Genomic DNA, 12,930 nt, shown 5'->3' with positions numbered 1-12,930 from the left:
GCAGGGGGGCTGCTCTCCTGGTTGGGCCGGGGCTGCACTCTCTGTCCCCCCATGCCTCCCTGCTCTCTGGCTCTGAGGGCCCCCATGCCGGTCCTGCTGGCCCTGGCCTGGGTGGCGGATGTGATCACCCGGGGGGCGGTTGTTCTCTATCCGATGCCGTGCGGGTGTTGGGGGGCTCTGGCTGCCGCTGTGGCGGGGATCTTGGTGTGGGGATGGCTGGACACTCTCCCTCCTTCTTTTCACATTCCATCATCCATTTCAGAAGAACATAAACACTCACTTGAGCACAGGTGTTAGCTCGCCTTTGCACAAATAGTTTGTGTGATTGAATGAAATATTTCACACTAGTTGGTTTGAATGTATCGGTATGCGCGTGTGAACAATATTTGTATTTTGTATTGTGAACCTCACCGTAATGAGTATAACCATCCAGAGACTTGTTGCCTTATGATGCTTCATGGTTTTACCCCCCGCCCCTCTTTTTATAATCACCCTCCTACCGCCCCCCCCCTCTCTAACATCCCTCTCTCTCCTTTCCTTTTCCGTCCGGTCCAACACAAAAGATTTTCAAATATGATTACAATGAATAAATTTTGGCCTCGATTACAAAAGGGGTTTATTCAGACATACTCAAACTCAAACTCAAACTTTATTTATTTATATAGCGCCTTTCATTTTGGTTAAAAACACAAAGCGCTTAACATAAAAACAGATAAAACAGTCATAAAAAGTGAAAGTTATTAAAAACAGAAAACAAAGGACAATCACACAAAGAAGGTACCCCTCCCTCACCACCCCCCGCCCCCATCCCCACCCACCCAGTTACCCCAGTAGAACCGTGAACAGAAAAAGAACTGCAGTTGAAGAAGGTCTGGCTTGGTACTGCTGCGAGGAAACGATATCATGGGGATCCATTCATTCCAAGGCCCAGCCGGACCACAGGGGCCATTACCGCAGCGCCCGCCCAACACAGGGCAGCCCAGGGCCCCATCCATGGCTATTAGACCACAGAGTGGGACCCCAGCCCGCCCAACCAGAACGGGCACCACAGCAACGGCATGCCCTACAGGTCAAGCTGGGGGTGCCCAAGAACGATGGATCCCCCGGAGGAAACACTGGAGTAAAAAACATCAGAATAAAAAATAAAAATGATCATAAAATAACAACAATAAAAATAGAAAAAGATAAAAAATAAAATAAGATATAAGAATGTTAGTAATTAAAAAATAAAAAAAATAAAAACGTCAGTGATTAAAACATAACCTTAGAATCATTGGTAAAATAACAATAAAAAGAATTGCATATTAGAAACAAAGATAATAATAGTCCTTACAAGAAAATAAATAATTAAATATGTAAATAAATACCTCAATTAATAAATAGATGAATAATAAAAGACATAAGGAATGATCAAAGTCATATAAAAACACCTATGGTTTGTCTGAAGATTCATAACCCCTCTTGTTAAAGTAAAATATGTCCAACACAAGAGGCCTTCAGCTCTCATCTGTTTGCCCAGCTGTTGGACAGGACAAGTAAAAAAAAAAAATTGCCGCCGCACGGCCACCTGCCAATTTTCTGAAAAACATTTGGGTTGTTGCGCAGTGCCATTTTTGGGATATGTGACCGTAGCCGTAATCATAACAGTGCTTACGGGTGGACACGGGCTGTCTGTGGGCCACAGAAGGATAAACCTGTACAGGGCACAAAGGTCGACCAAACAAAACGCAAAGGTCGTAGACCGCTGGGTGAACTCGTAGAACAAAAAAATTCTGCAAGGTGGTAGCGAACACTTATACAACACGTAAGGGTAATTAAGGGGGAAGTAGGTGAGACACAGGCAAAGATTAAAGACAAAGTAAAAAAATTAATTCTTTTAAACCCCCCAAACACTTGCACACTGCGCACACTGTGCAAGAAGACCGCTAGTGCTGTTTTTGTGTTAAGTGTTCTCTTTGCATGTAGCCTGAAATTTATAAGAAATTGGACAATCTGAGTATAGTTTGTGTAGACATCCTACAGGAGTCATATATCTTCACGATGGTACTGCTTTCACTTGGTGCATCGATAAAAACAGACATCCTACTTCTCAGAACAGCATGTAGACTAATAAAAATCTTTTAAAACAGTTTTTCGACTTTACACTGCAGATTGTTTGTTTAATATATTTTTTTAATTAAAAGCATGGTGTTTTAGTTATATTGTCTTTTTGGTTTAATTCCACTTTGGCTCGTTGGACAGTCTGTCCATGTTCCAACTGCTGTTGGACCGCGCCAGCGTTCACTTAAATGCAGTTAACATCCCCTTTGATCAGGCGGCGTCTCACAGGAAGATTAAAATATTTTAAGCCAAATTTCAGTTTGATGTTACAACACGAGATATTGCAACATTTTAAAAAAGCTTTCATATGAGATTATCTAAACTATAAACTAAAGCATGTCAATGTGTTTCAGTTGAAACCATTAGAAACATAGAAATAAATAAATTATATTGTAAAGTTCCGAGGTGGTCTGATTATGCCTTAGCTAAGGAATCAGAAGTGACGGGGCCTCCTCAGGATGAATTCTCGCATCTTCTCAGATTTCTTGAAAGGAAACACTTCAAAGAAATGTTAATCAAGTTGTGGCCTCACTTCCTTTTGCTGCCAGATCTTGCGGTTAAATTCAAAAGGCAGTTTTTTGAAAATACAAAGGGAAAAAAAAAGGTAAATTTCTATTTGCAAAATTGTTTTGTGATGAAACCATGTGCCCTGTAGTAATAGTGTTGTGTTTCTTCTCCATCTCATTTTACAGATATGAAAAAGAGACTGCCAGAATGACAGTTATATTGTGTGATTCTGAATCTCGGTTGTCAGCAGTGGAAAATGTCCCGCTTCAGACAAACTGTCGCTCTTCATCATGTGGTTCGGATTAAATCGACCCGTTTGAATTAATTCCGAAATTATTGTTTGTTGATGACACAGCCTGCTTGGTATTTGGATTCCTCGTTTTACTGGGATGACGACATTCACAGGAGACGGCAGTGTATGCTGAAAAACAACAAAGCATTTACAAAGTGCTTTTTGTGGCAGCCACACCTTAAGCTCTATGCTGGTACCGTCAGTTTTTAAATAACAAAAACTGCCCATTTTGTTACAAATTAAATTTTCTTGGTGCTGACTAAACACTGATTTACTGCCTGTAGGCTTTATTGTACTTGGTTTCTGTATTTTTTTTCTATTTCTCATGTCTGAGTTGGATTTTTGAGGTTTGACCTGCAAGTCACTGGGTACAAATGTCTAATCCTCATAAATGAAACCTCTGGGAGTTGAGTTGCTTTTCAGTTAGGTCAGTGACCAATAAAATGCAGACGGTGTGCTTTTTTATTTTTTTTTCCAGCACGTGTTCAAGGTAACTTAAAGAAAACCATAAAATAACAAGTATTTTCCAAACAAGCACTCTGATTGGCTGTTGGCATGTTCCGGTTCTGCTGTTAATTCTCTTTAAACATGGCTGCTTTGGTCATGTTCCGTGTGTTCCCACTTTCACATAAAAATGGAATGTAAATTGTAGAATCGGACACATTGATGTTTTCTAAGAGGCAACTTTGACTAATGCTCCGTGATTTGCAGCTATAAAAAGTGTTTTCTTCATGTTTGATCCCTCAGAAGCCTGGCCTAGGGGTCTGGGGCTTTCTTTTTGGGAGGAGCTGGGGGCTTCAGGATTGGGGACAGCCTGGTAGCCATTCACCAATTGCCCTTTTTTCCCATAGCATGAGACGTTTCCTCAGGGAGTTTGACGAGGGGGTCGACTCAGGGCAAATCTAGAATGTTGAACTATTTGACTATGGTACCTTCGCTCAGGGTTGTGGCAAGAATCTGCACCCCCACTCAGTTGGTCGTCTGGTTTGAGGGTGATTGGACCCCGCTGCCTATAAACTGAAGGTGTCCATACTAACTGTCTCCCACCAAGTTTAAATTACACTCCTATGTACATACTTAATGAGAACCAACAAGGCAGTAGAACAAACTTTAGCCAGTAAATCATAATAAATTAGTCTATTAATGGCTTAATCCATGCGTCATCTGAAGAAAATAATGAAGAATTTGAGGGAATCAAAACTATAGACCAGGGAGCATCAAAGGCCTGAACAAACACAAACAACCACATATAACTCAATCACAACTGCAGCCACGCTTCAATCTGCCTGTCAGGGTTTTCTCTAGACAGCCAGCATGTGGAGAAGATGCAGTGTCCAGGCAGAAAGGCCCCACCAACGTAAGCATGACGTAGAATAAATAAACGAGCATCTAACATTTCAGTTAAAGTACAGAGTGTGCAGTATAATTTTTAAATGAGTTTCAGCAGAATCCCTCCTCTAAAGTCCATATCTTTCTTGTTGCACCTCCTTGGAGCTTTATTTATGTGTCATCACTCAACCCACTCTGAACTTTCACTCGCTGTAGTATTTGCACAAAATTGATTTTCTGTTGTCCCAATACTTTTCTGCCCGCGCTGATTTCTTGAAGCCGAAATTACAGACGGTGTGTAAAAACACTGAAACTGACCGAATGTATTCTCCTCTGTTTCTGTGATGTATGTGAAATAACAGTGTGCAGCTGTCTATAATCAATACCATGAGGCAATTATATTTCGCCCCGTGAAGCAACAGGCTTGCAGCACTTCACCTTGTTTGTGTTTCACAGCCACACACATACAGAACACATGCTGACACTGTTTGGTAGACAGACCTCATGGAGGGCCTGAGATTTAGTGTGTGGTTGTAGCTTCCTGTCTGCATCGCTCTCTGATCTGATGGAGCTTATAATCAAGTTTAATTAAAAGACAACAGTGTGTGGACAGAGAGCAGACTTTGCACCACTGCAGACAGAAAAGTTGAGCAGAGGTCCCAGGCCTCCATATCTGCTCCTCTGGGTGGAACCTCACCGCCACACAAAATATCCCCCATGTGTGCATTTACTGATGAAAAATCCATCTTTTCTCCATTATGTGTTCCCTCAGTATTTATGAATGCGTGCAGTAACATTTGTCCCACACAGCTGTGTGGAGCAGCCTGATTCACGACAAGAAGTTCCCATTTTCTTCTCAGTGTGTGCTTTTTGCTCAGGAGCTGTACGTGTTTTTCTCATTGGTACCTCAGCTTCATGCTGGCAGCATGTAAATTAAAAGTCCGCTGGAGGAAATGAGCTCCAACTTTTCAGCATTTTTTTTGTTGTTGTCATATGTCTCACTTTTGGCTGCATGTGGTCAGATTGAACTCCCTCTCAGGGTCGTTGCTCCTGCTGCAGATGCATTCAATTTAGTTTATTCATGTCGCAGCAGCTGGTGCATTTGTCTATTATTTTATAAAGCCATGTGTCGTGTGAACAGAAATCCTAATGGGCTGCGGCTCTACAGGTTGACTAAAGTTATTGCTTACCTGTGCGGAAAACGTTTGCTGCCGGCTCCTAAGAGGGCATGACCCCCTGAGGCTGCTGATCAGCATTTCTGGCGGCAGAATCTGTCCACGGTGCGAGGAAAGGTCCTCTCCCCCCAGCTTGTAATCCCCCCTTATCCAAGAAGGTCACAGCCGCGTTGGGAGGAATTCCAGACGTAGCCACTGTTGCTGCTCTGTTAAACCAAACTCTGCACACACACAAAGTGGGAGCTCTCTGCATGGCTGGGCGATGGACCACTAAAGCGGGGTTTCTCCTTCCCCCCACAGCTTTGGTTTGACTGGTGAGGGCAAGTGAGTGAGGTTAACACAGCTTTGCATTAAAGCCACTTACAGCCTGAGCACTGAAATAAATGATAGAGGTCACACACAGGACAGATGTGTGTGTGTGTGTTTTGGGTATTGATTGCAGCTCTGCAACATTCATTGCAGGTGTTTTTTGTCCAAAGGTTAATGTTTTGTTTTGAGTGTGTTTTCTTCTGTAATCATCTAGTGTAATCTACGTTCTATGATGTCTTGTTACAGTTGTGCCCCTCTATGAAATATTGCTCTAATGATGCGTCATTCTCCTAGTTATTTATAATTTTCAGGGATAGTTGATGTTGCTGTTCGTCTACAGGAAATGGGCTTGCTGTTAGGAGTTGATGAGCTTCTATATGTTTGCAAAGAACTCTATAGTTGGGACCAAAGCAGTTCATTAAACTGTTGGTTTAAAGGGAGTTTAAAGTACAGCTGAAATTCATAGAACCCAGGTAGGAAATGTGTTTTTATGTTATTTTCCTTGGATGAAGTGATTTACTGTAGAATATCAAACCTCAAAGTCTAGAAGCATCAGTTAAAAATATTACGTTTTCCCATGTTTTTATAATATCTGTTCTGTTTGGGGTCCCTTTTTATACCTGCTAGCTGAATCCTTCCTATCACAGTCTAATGGGAGATGTGTAGGAAACAAAATTGTTCAAAGGGTTCTAAGTTTTTAGTTTCTGCCCAGATCTCTTCCTCTGAAACAATTTTTGTTAACTTATAAACCGTGTTTATTTGTATGTTAGCAAAGTTAAAGAGGAAAAATTGGAACAGAAATGATCAAAATTCATTAATTTTCTTGACCGTTTTTCCCTTTCGGGATCACGGGGCTGCTGGAGCCTATCCCGGACAGGTCGCCAGTCTGTTGCAGGGTAGAATGTCCACAAACACACACCCATTCACTCTCACACTCACACCTAGGGACAATTTAGAGTTGCCAATTAACCTATGAAGCATTTTTTTGGATAGTGGGAGGAAGCCGTATATCCCGGAGAGAACCCACGCTTGCATGGGGAGAACATGCAAACTACACACAGAAAGGTCCCCCGTTGATGTTGTTTTTTCATGTCCCCCGGGAGCCAGGACTCGAACAAATAACCACCATTGCCGTTTTATTTTGAGAACATATACGGTATTTTAATTTTGATGATGGCTGCACGGTGGCGCAGTGGTTAGCGCTGTGAGGCAAGAGCGCTAACCACTGCGCCACCGTGCAGCCATCAACAAAATTAAAATATATTTTCTCAAAATAAAACGGCAATGGTGGTTATTTGTTCAAAAATATGTTTTTCAACTAACTTTTTTTTTTTTTACTTTACATTTTTAAAAACAGGCTGGCGACCTGTCCTGAGTGGCAGCCTTATGACCCTGACAAGGACATGACGGGTCAGGAAAATGGATGGATGGATGGATGGAGGTGAATGGAAACAGTTACTTTATGATTTATGATTAATAAATGTAACCTTTTTCAGTGTTTTATTCAAATTTACATTTTAAATAACTTTTTACAGATCCCTTTTGTCATGCATAAGTTTAACAAATATTGAAGGAAACAGAAAATTAAGCTTTAGTCACATGCACCCGTAGGGCTCGACTCCCTGCATAGGTGCTGCGCCTTTTTGGGTTCTGGAGGATCGTGGAGAGGAGCAGCCGCATTTTAAGGGGAATGTAGGTGTGTCTTGCAGATCCTTTGAGGCTCGAATGGCCAGATAGATAAGTGCTCGCAGAATGCTCTCAGGATTCTCGCAGAATGCCCATAGTCCGATTTCTAATTTTACTCATTTCTAACACTCACACTGGAACAGCACTAATGGGCTCCTTCGGCAATTCTCAAAATGTGTGTGTGGGGGGTTTTGAAAAAAAAAAACTGTACGACATGCCAGCATCTAACCTATTTCACCACTCGACAGTTCAGTCTCCTCTACGACCTGTCGCTCACAGCATCACCAAGCGGCCTATGACCTTGATATTTCGTGAGGGCCACCTATGTGGCTGTTTGCCCATTTTTCACCCACAGACAGGTTGCTTTTAGCTGCAGGGTCAGTGGTGACTGTAAGGCTTTTTCCTAAGACTGTTTTTGTCTTAGCCTAGTTAAAGCAAACAACCCCCCCCCCCCCCCCCAGACCCCTAGGCAATTTTTTGAGATTCATGTCTTCAAGCATGCAATTTAAAAAAGGCTCTTTAGAACTTGAAGTGGCTAAGATTTCGTTATTTGCTTTTGGGTCTTGCATTTTGAAGCACAAACACACCTGTCTGAAGAAATAACCTTTCTTTGGGGGAAAAAGATGGTTTGCTTAGAAAAGTTTTATTTAACTGCTTTAGCTTACGTCTTTCAACAACTGAGTAGGTTTTGTTTAGAAAATTAGTTCTGTTACAACAGCCTTTGTCATGTCTTACATTGGAAAATGCAATCAAATCATCTTGTTTTGCATGAAACAAAAAAAATTTTTGCACTGTAAATGAGCCTGGAGAGTCCATAAAGACTTTAACCAGCTGCGGCACCTGGCTGACAGAAGGTGCTGCCATAACAGAGAAGCTGTCAACAGAAACAATAGAAATGATGAAGAAGCTTTTTAGGACGGTGATTAAACGCAGACTGTAGCAAAGACGGGCTGTTTCCAGTCATGGGCCTGAAGTTTGAAACAAATTAAACCTAAAAGCTTGTAAAGGAGAAGCAAACAGGCAAACCAAGGATGGATAAAAAAGCACAAAACAGTTTAGATGAAATCTTAAAAATGTAGAACGAAGAAAAAAACTGCAACATGTGTTTGTGACTGTGGTAGAAGAAACACCTAACATGGATGATTAGGTGAGATTATTCCATGCAGGTCCAATGCTTTTACACAAAGAAACCAGTCCATAAAAACAAGAGCGTTCATTTATATTCTTTAGTTTTCTCCTCCATTTGGTCGTAAAACGAGGGTGATGGAACTTTAGAGGGTCCGACATGCAGCAAACAGTCCAGAAACAATCTCGATCTGATTGAAAGTGTATGGTTGAAATTGAGACAAATGGTCCGCAATAAAAACCTGTTTTGCTGATCTGTCAGATAAAATATGAGAGAAGTGGGATCTGAGGATGAAGAAACTTGTTTTACATAAGTAAAGTCTGCCACAAACAATTCAAGCTGTCCAATTGTGGAAGCCAGAGGAGCTGCAGTAAAGTTGGGTTAGCTTTGGGTTCATTTTTCCCCGATGACTGATTCCATTACTTTCACTCGACTTGATCGTTTTTTAAAACAAAGAAAAAGTATTTGTAAATTGGTAAGAGGAAAAGGACAATTTTACTTATTGCAAAGAAGGAAAGAAGAATTGCAAAAGGAGCTGTGGCAAGACAGGATTGATCGGACATTTACGATTTGGTATCAGCCAAAGAATCCAGGGGGTGAAAGATTGGGATGAGTTGGATAACTCAAAGTTCATGGGCTTGTGTGCCTTTCAGCTCTGAAAAGGACTTGGAAAGACAGAGAACCAAATCTTGTAAAGCAAAAGAAGAAAATGTTTTCCACTGGCTTTGCCACATCCTTGAAGCTTTTTACAAGATTCTTTCTTTTTTTTGGATTGTAAGCGAACAATGAGAGATGAATGATGTTGTTGTGTTTGTTTTTTTTTTGTGCACTTACTTGATCCCAGAAGAACCATGGCTCAATTTTATTATGTGAAATCTCTGCAATGCATATATAAGATCTAGTCCTTAACTTCTATTCTTGACCAATTACAAACCAAGACCTGAAAAAAAATATAAATGACTTCAAGTTAGAGAGGAGACTCCAGAATCCACAGTTCTGACTATGATGGATCCGTTTTGTGCGTCTGACCCAAAAGGGATTTTTGCAATGAGACTGGTTCTCTGGAATGTCATCGCACACAAGATTCAGAGCAATTTAAAGCATGCTCCTTCCATAACATCACAAAGGCTTCATGACAAGAACAGTTAACAGCTGACATTAAGAAAAAAAGTATTTCCATGACAAGAGGGATGAAGACCTCTGCCAAAAAATGAAGAATCATCTCAATGATCTATGTGTCTGTTGGACGCACTTGTAAAAACAAGGGAAGTGTGCGTGGCGGTTTGACATGAGCTCATCTTTCTGGTAGCTCTCAGGGTCTTTTGTAAACCCAGTGTTGATGTAATGCTGCTCTGCTAGATTAAAAGCCATAATGAGGAAATAATTACTGCACAATAAAATAAACTCTGACATACTTGTGTTGTTGCAGGAGCCAGTGAATGTTGTCAGTGTTCACAATTCTTTTCAAACAGATTGACTTCTCTGGTAGATGGTTTATTTATTTATTTATTTTCAAAAATGTTTGCTTTTAACAACATGGTCATCTATTTATTTTATGTTTGTTTTAATTCTGTTAGCTTTTTTGCTGTTTGACCCCAGCAAACTGACAAAAAAAACCATGTCAGATGATTAAAAATGTATGTCTGCACACCTCGTTAACAGCTAAACTTTTGTAAAAGTCTGACTCTGACTCTGTTTGCAAAGGTGAAGGAAGAATACCCATTCAAAAAGCAAAATTAGTAGAAAAAAATGTTCCAGGAAACTCATGAATTTTCTCAATCTTTACATGCAATCCCAAAAATGACCTCCTTTTTCAAGACTCACTTAAATCCTCTTTTGCTCTTTTGGGCTCATGCAAAAACGTTTATAGCGGTCTTTATTTTATGTTTAGGATGATTTTTGTTTTGTTGGACATAGTTTCTGCAGAGCAGCAGCAGTTTATGTCTGAGTTGTGGGCTGGATAGTTTGCATGTAGTAAGCCCGCCCCCTTCCCAAAAGCCATCTGTTTACACAATCTACCGTTATCTTACAGCCCCTCACACCTCCAACTGAACATTACCAGTGCAAAAAAAAAATGGTGATCAAATATTGAAGCTACCCAGCTGTACAGGTTTGAGCCAGACGCCAGCTCCAATGAGGAAAAGAAGACGTACTCTAGACGTAATCTAGTTGTGCAAGGAGCTGTGTATTTTCTACATCACAAATATGGTCTTTTTCAAGCAGCAGTTCTTTTCATTTGCTACTGATTCACACACATTTGAAGAAAGAAATATTCAGAAATGCAGTGTTAAGCTTAGTTATCTCTATGGATGTCCTCCATCATCAGAGAAATGCCACAAGAACATGTAAAAAAAACATTTTCATTGGAGTGGGTCTCTAGTTCGAATTCAAATTTCAAATTTAGCACAAATTTTCTTTTGCTAAATATCTTCTCCAACAAAATCTGAGGAAAGGTTTTTGATACGCATCAAAATAAAATGGATAACACAATGTGCATCTTAAAGCTCTTGTAAAATACAAATGAATGACAACACAACCAACTCTAAATGTGAGAAATTATTTTCTTTTTGCTTTTGTAACTAATTACAATAACATAATGGTACAATTTCGTTCTCCAACATGTCAAAATGTTGCCACAAATCTCATCTGTTCTTAAGTTTTAACATATTTTCCAGCCAGGATAAGAAAAATAAAAAGCAAAACCAGAATATGTTGCCATGTTGGAGGCAAATCATCCTGCAGATGTGTTAAATCTGTAAGAATGACGCAGAGTCATGGTTTCCAGCAGCTGCCTCCCATTGCAGGTATCTGATAATGCTGCATTACATATTAGAAAAGATTTGATTCTAGAGGAAATTAAGGCAAAGGAGGCTATTTGCTCTTCTCACAATTTATTTGCAGTGAATAAAACCAGCTGTTTCCACAGAGCAGGGCCCTACCTCCCATATGTGCACACCTAAAGACTCACCTAACATGGCTGGACAGTCCACTGACCACTGTGCTGTCGTTTCCTCTCAGATGACTGATGTCGGTAGCGTCTGTCTCAACACAGTAACTCTCCGTTCTTTACAGTGAATTATTGCTAACTGTGAAGAAAGCTGAAACCGCTCGGAGAAAAACTCAACATAATATTTAGATGATGCTGAGAAAAAAACAAATTGTTTGACATGTGTGGACATTCTTGGAGATCTCCTCATGCAGCATCGCTCATGTGTCTCCAAAATGTATCACAGGGTTGCCATATTTATATTTCTCTTCATGTTTTATGAAACATTGTCAGCATTGTTGTACATCTTGGCTCTGTTTTCCTTCAATTGCTCATTCCAGATGCACTTTTGATGTATATTAATGTTGTTCTTTATTAGCCATACATCAAGCAGAGCAATAAAAACAAAACCTCCCCTTAGCTTCCTGTGCAGCATTAATAAAGACCTGTGAAAGGCATATTTTCATGGAGCTAATAAAAAGCATGCCTTCTACAGCGAACATTGTAGTTGCTAATAAAAAGTGAAAGAAAAATAGCTGCCTATGGTGTGGTGGGTTAATCAGATTGCAGCTCAAGTCAAGGGCTAAAAGCCTGTGGCAAACTCGCTTCTCAAGCAATCAGAGTGTGATTGCATGCATGCTTACAAAAACAATAATACAGGGGGGATAATTACTATGCATAGATAACCAGTCTCTACTTGAAAGCTTGTTTTTTCTTTTTATTGGAAGCAAACACCGCCAGCCCATCCACCTTTAGGAATTTTTTTTTAACCAAACGTGTCCTAACAAAGTCACAGAGCTGCATTCAGTCGACGGCACAATTACACCTTTGTTGATGCTAAAATGTTTGATGGAGAACCTGAAGATGTGAAAAAAGACAGAAATGTTTAAGAACCTTTGTCTTCAGCTCATGATTCCACCTGCAGTATTTTGGATTTGAATACAAAGAAAACTTGGTAAAAAAACAAAATAGAAATTGAAAAAAAAACTAAGTTATTGAGTCATTAAGCAAATTACTTTTTTGTACACCTTTCGGCTTATCCCTGAGGAATCAGCTTTCAACAATTTGGACTGGTGGTTTTCTGACACAACCCTGTATTTACTCTGGGGTGGGGACCAGCACAAGGCGACCCTGATGGAGCTCGTTGCTGTGCACCATGACGATCAAACCCTGGTTTCCTGCACACCTAGCCCATTTTTTTCATCTTTGTTTATTTTAAGTGAATGCAATATGCTTCAATAAAATAGGCTAAGAAGGAGTAAAACGTTTTTTAATCCTGCCACTGATATTCCAATTGACATCATACTCTGTGGCTTACGTACATTTTTCAAATACTACATTATGAAAATATATTTAATACATTTGTATTACTCATTTATCCTGTAATTCAGATGAACAGCTTATTTATAAAATAAAGTAA

This window comes from Oryzias latipes, chromosome 3 (genome assembly GCF_002234675.1).
Source record: "Oryzias latipes chromosome 3, ASM223467v1".
In the NCBI taxonomy this organism is placed as follows: Eukaryota; Metazoa; Chordata; class Actinopteri; order Beloniformes; family Adrianichthyidae; genus Oryzias; species Oryzias latipes.
Note: the sequence above shows the minus strand (reverse complement) of the source record.